This window comes from Elephantulus edwardii, unplaced genomic scaffold (assembly GCF_000299155.1).
Source record: "Elephantulus edwardii isolate Elephantulus edwardi_28Jun2011 unplaced genomic scaffold, EleEdw1.0 scaffold00285, whole genome shotgun sequence".
Classification (NCBI taxonomy): Eukaryota; Metazoa; Chordata; class Mammalia; order Macroscelidea; family Macroscelididae; genus Elephantulus; species Elephantulus edwardii.
In genome coordinates this window covers 2,954,507-2,960,045 of record NW_006400035.1, presented here as the reverse complement: position 1 = coordinate 2,960,045, position 5,539 = coordinate 2,954,507, and the positions used below count along the sequence as shown (strand labels likewise).

General features: G+C 38.1%; 2 pseudogenes; both read left to right on the top strand.

Annotated features, from left to right (window-relative positions):
• LOC102858861 overlaps nucleotides 1-5,539 on the top strand; it is a 157,739-nt pseudogene that overhangs the window by 47,579 nt on the left and 104,621 nt on the right.
• LOC102855594 lies at nucleotides 1,862-3,068 on the top strand (annotated as a pseudogene).

The window sequence follows — 5,539 nt, the reverse complement described above, 5'->3', positions numbered from 1 at the left end:
TTAGGGCTGTTGTACATAGGGTCACTATGAGTCGCAAGTGACTCGACGGTACATAACAACAAGAACAACGATGTTCCTTTGTTCTGTGGAGAGATCTGCTTTTTGGTCTTCTTGTTTTCCTAAACCTAATTCATGCTATTCTTCTCAGTGTTATCCATTACTTTTTATGAGCCACATATCAAATGCCTTTGCATAATCAAGAAAACACAAATTAAAATCCCTACGGTATTCTCTGCTTTTATCTATTATCTATCTGACATCAGAAATTATATCTCATCTTCCACAGACTCTTCTGAATCAAGCTTGAATCTCTGGAAGTTCCCTGATTATGTATTTTTCCATCCATTTTTTTAATAATCTTCAGCAAGATTTTACTTGCATGTTTACTTGCATCTTAAAAGTAATCTAAATAATCTTCACTTCAATAATTGCAACCCTCTGTTGGATCACCGTTTTCTTTAATAGGAATAATATGGACCTCTTCCCATCAGTTGGCCAGGTAACTGTCTTCCAATTTTGTCAGCATAATCTGATGCGCATGTCCAAGACTACATCTGTTTACTGAAACATTCCAACTGGTATTGCATCAATTCCTGGGGCCTTATTTTTGGCAAGTAGCTTCATTACACCTTGGACTTCTTCCTTCAGTATTATTAGTTCCTCATCATATTCTACTTTCTGATGTGTTAAATGTCAGCCAAGTCTTTTTTATACAGTGACTCTCTATATTCCTTCCATCATATTTTGATACTTCCTCTATCACTGACGAGTTTGCCCATAGAATACTTCAGTATTTTCAAGTCCAGGCTCAATTATTTTTTTCTTTTCTTTAATTTTTTTCATCTTTAGAAATACTAAATGTGTTATATCTTTTGGTTTTCTGACTCCAGCTCTTTGCAAGAACATTTTGTTATCCCACTTTGCTTGGTCTTCTTGCGTTGCCATTTGAAATCTTCTGTTCCATTCTCCTACCCTTATTTTGGCTTTCCCCCCCCCTTTCCTTCATTCTAGTTTAATTTTCAACATGTACTTTAACATTCATTTTGGTCTTTCTTCTTTGTATTTATAGTGGCATTTTACTTTCTTCATGGATGGTGTATAATTTGTCTGGTCTTTTGTCATTGGTTTTTAATGAACCAAATAGATTCTTGAGGTGCTTTTTACATTCGGATAGGACAGATGCAAGGTCTTATTTTGGTTCTCATGGGCATGTGTTCATTTTTTTCACCTTTAATAGGAGATTACATGTGAATAGTTGATGGTCTGTTTCACAGTCAACTATTTCATTGTTGTGACTGTTAATAATGAACTTCTCCACTGATGTAGTCAATCTGATTTGTCTAATGCATCACATAAGGTCCGTGTTTATAAGTCACTGTTTATGTTTGGGGTTGTTTGGCTTTTTACATATTTGCAAAGAATAATTCACTTCTTGTAAAAAATTCTGTCATTCAATATCCAGTCTCATTTCTGTTATCATGGCCATATTTTCCAGCTATTATTGTTTCTTTTTTTGTTTCCAACTTTTGCATTCCAGTCCTCATTCATTTTAATGTATCTTGATGAATTTCTAATCAATTTCACACTATAACATTGATAAAAATTCTCAATTTTGTCTACTCTGACTTTAGTTGCTATAGTGCATACTTTATTGATAATTATATTAAAATCTTTTCCTTGTATATGTATAGGTAGTATCCTATCATTCACAGCATACTATTTCAGGATCAATCTTAAGATAGGCTTTTTGAAAAATATGATACCTGTGTAAATTTGACGTCTAGAGTCCAGAGCTGAGACTGTGGCAGTCTTTTCTTCCTACTCTGAAGCCACAGCTGCTTTACTTCCAGACTCTCTCAAGATGGCTACATCTCTAGATTCAAACACCTACAACAGGCAGAAATGGATACAGGCTTCCTCATTTTGTGCCAGATGTGTCTTGGAGAAAATCCATATATCCAAATGACCAAAGAAATGTATGGGAAGGAATTCCATATTTGTTCCAGGCCATGCACAGTGTCTTGATAGTACTCTGGGGTCCAAATGCGTTTCAAGAAGACTGAAGTATGCCAAACCTGCTTCAAATTAAAAAATGTTTGTCAGACCTTCTTCTTGGACCTCGAATATTGGTTACCCATCCAGGTTTGTGATGCAGAATTGCTTTGTAAGGATGACATGTCAAAGTCAAATGTTAACAAAGAATACTACACACAGAATGTGGAGAGGTATACTATGGAAAGCGACATCTACATGCTGCTCAAACTGGTCCAGACCATACCCTTCTACAAAAGGAATCAGCCTCACATTTGCTCCTTCTGGGTGAAAGGAGAGTGCAAGAGAGGAGAGGAGTGTCCCTACAGACATGAGAACCTCACAGATGCTAAAGAGGACTCCTGGCTGATCAGAATGTTAAAGACTAATATTATGGAATCAATTACCCTGTTGCAGAAAAACTCCTAAAACGAGCATCCATTAATGATGCCTTGTCTGGTTCCACCAGAGGACAAAACAATCAACAAGTTATATGTTGGTGTCAATGGTGCCAATACAAAGACAGACCTAAGGAACCATTTCTATCCATTTGGAGAGATCCAAATGGTCATTATTGTGCGAAGACAGACGTGTGCTTTAATTCAGTTTGCCACAAGGCAAGCTGCAGAAGTGGCTGCGGAGAAGTCCTTCAGTAAGTTGATTGTTAATGGCTGAAGACACAATATGAAATGGGGAAAGTCCCAGGAAGCCAGAGGAAAAGAAAAAGAGAAGGATGGATCTTCTACAATCAAACTGGAGCCAGTTCCGGTATTGCCAGGAACTCTTCCCCCTCCTCCTGTAGCTGAAGAAGTCTCTGTCAATTACTTCAACCTGCCCCCAAGTGTACCTCCAGCAGTGGCCAATCTTACCTCACCTCCATCCCCAGGAATCAGCCCAATTCCAAACCCAGGTTTTGGACCACACATATTTCAATGGGATCACCATCTCCTTTCATGAGGGCTCCAGGATCAATCTACTTCCCTTCTGTGGACGCTCAGAGGATGGGAACTCATGCTGGGATGCACAGCAGTCCCTAGCACATTGTCACCATCATCACCACCATCACTACTCATGAGTGCTGTGAAGAAAGAGCACATAAAAAGCCCAAAATCTGGCTGATAGTTTTACTCCTCTCTATCATATGATATGAAAATGCAAATTTTGTGGAGATCTGTGTCATCAAACAAGTTTGGTGTCTGGGATTGAAATAAATTTCAAGAACTTCCTGTATAACACCTTAATTGTGAACACAAGCCTTGGATCATGGTTTCTTGAAGACTTGACTGAGAGCTGGAACCCCAACCCACAGCATTCACCTTCATGGATCTTCAGCATCTAGTTTCTGGTCCTTGCTGCTGAGCAGGGCACAATCTGTTTGGTCTTAGAATGTTTGATACATCTCAATAGTAAAGGGTTAAAAAATAAGTCACCTTTTGTTTTTAAGTAATTAAAAATAGGCCTATTTTCAAAAGAAAAGAAACCTGTGATATCATTCCTCTTCAATTTGTCCTTCTTAGTATAGTAGATGATGTAATTGATTCAAAATGATTGATAGCACTCCATCTCAGCTTACTGATACCTAGAATGTCAATCTTTAAGGTTCCATTTCATTTTATACAATTTTCAACGTTCCTAGGATAATACATTATCTATTCCAGGTTCTAACTACTGATGGATATTTGCAGCTGTTTTTCCTGATTTTGAATTGTGCTGCATCAGCAAATGCTAGTCTTTCATTGGCTGAAAGCTTTATTCCGGCTGCATTGCCATGGTAGGCTCTACTTGGAGGAGGCAGCTCTTCCTCAGTTTCATTTTGAGTTGAGGTTGCATTCCATCTCCTAGCACTATATTCAACAATGCTTTGCTGGCCTAGTGGCAAGAAGCTATGTTACAATCCTGAAGGCACACAGTTCAAAGCCACCTGCTGCTCTATGAGAGAAAGATGGGCAGTCTCCTCCTGTGCAATTAAGTGTCTCTGAAAACCTGCCGGAGGGTCAGCTATGAGTCAGTTCTGACTCTACAATACACAACAATAGACTTTTAAAATTAATTTTAATGGGATTTTACAGAGACTTAGGGTTTCCATTTATTCATTGTTGCACTTTTCTCCCTGCCCACTCTCTTGCCTCAATTCGCTCTTCTCTTTGAAAAGTAAAAGAAAAAGTCTTTCATTGTTATACAATCCCTCCCTCCAAGTCCACTCCACTGTGCAGCCTTCATTTTGGATTCCTCTCATGACAATTATACGTAATCATATATCCCTTTTAAACAGTTATCTCCCTCATCTCTTTCAATGCAGTATACATTATTTATCCCCTCTTTCTCAGTCTTCCCTCAACCCCATTATCAGTCCCATTTTAGAACAGTGGCCCTATGTAATACTTATCCTTGTGTAAATAAGATATTTCACTCAACATAATGTCCTCAAGGATCACCCATTTTGTATAATATTTAATGAGTTTCTTGTTTTTCAATGCAACATGGTTTTCCATTGGGTGAGTGTACCAGAGCTTCTCTATCCATTCGTTTGTTGATAGGCACTTGGGGTGTTTCCAGGTCTTTGCTATTGTGAACAAAGAAGCAATCAACATGGGTGTGCATATATTGGCTTGGGTGACAGTTATGGTTTCTTTAGGATATATCCCAGTAATGGAATTGTTGGGTCAAAAGTGTTTGGGGGGTTTTGCAACTTTTTGATAAAGCGCCATACTGCCTTTAATAGTGGTTGTATCATTTTACACTATACCAACAGTAAATAAGGGTTCCAGTTTCTCTGCAACATCGTAAGCATTTGATGTTTGCTGTTCCATTAAATTTTGCTATTCTTAATGGGGTGAGATGATGATATCTCATAGATGTTTGATTTGCGTATCTCTTAGAGCTAGAGATTTTGAATATTTCTTCATGTGCTTGTTGGCCATCTGAAAGTCTTCTTTGGTGAAGTGTCTGTTCATATCCTGTGCCCATTTTTTCAAGTGGGTTATTTACCTTTATCTTGTTGTGGTGCTAGAGTATTCTTTAAATTCTAGATATAAGTCCCTTGTTTGACATGTCATTACCAAATTAATTTTTTCCCCAGTCTGTGGCTTCCCTTTTTACTCTGTTGGAGTTTTGGATGTGCATAGGGAATATATTCCTAGAAGGTCCCATTCATCTATTTTATCCTCTCCTTGTTGTAGATTTACCAGGATGTTTGGAAGACTTCTTACATTGTGGGTTAGGACTTCTAGAGTTCGTCCAAGCTTTTCTTTAATGAAGTTCATAGTACTTGGTTTCAGTCCTAGGTCCATGATCCACCTAGAGTTGGGTTTTGTGTATGGAGGGAGGTGTGGATCTTGCTTGCTTAAGTCTTCTGCAAATAGTTTTCCAATTTTGCCAACACCATTTGTTAAAAAGGCTGTCATTTCCCCACTTAACTGATTTCATTTCCTTATCAGTTAACCATAGGTAGATGGGCTGATTTCTGGAGTCTCAATTCTATTCCATTGATCTATGTGTCTGTCATTGT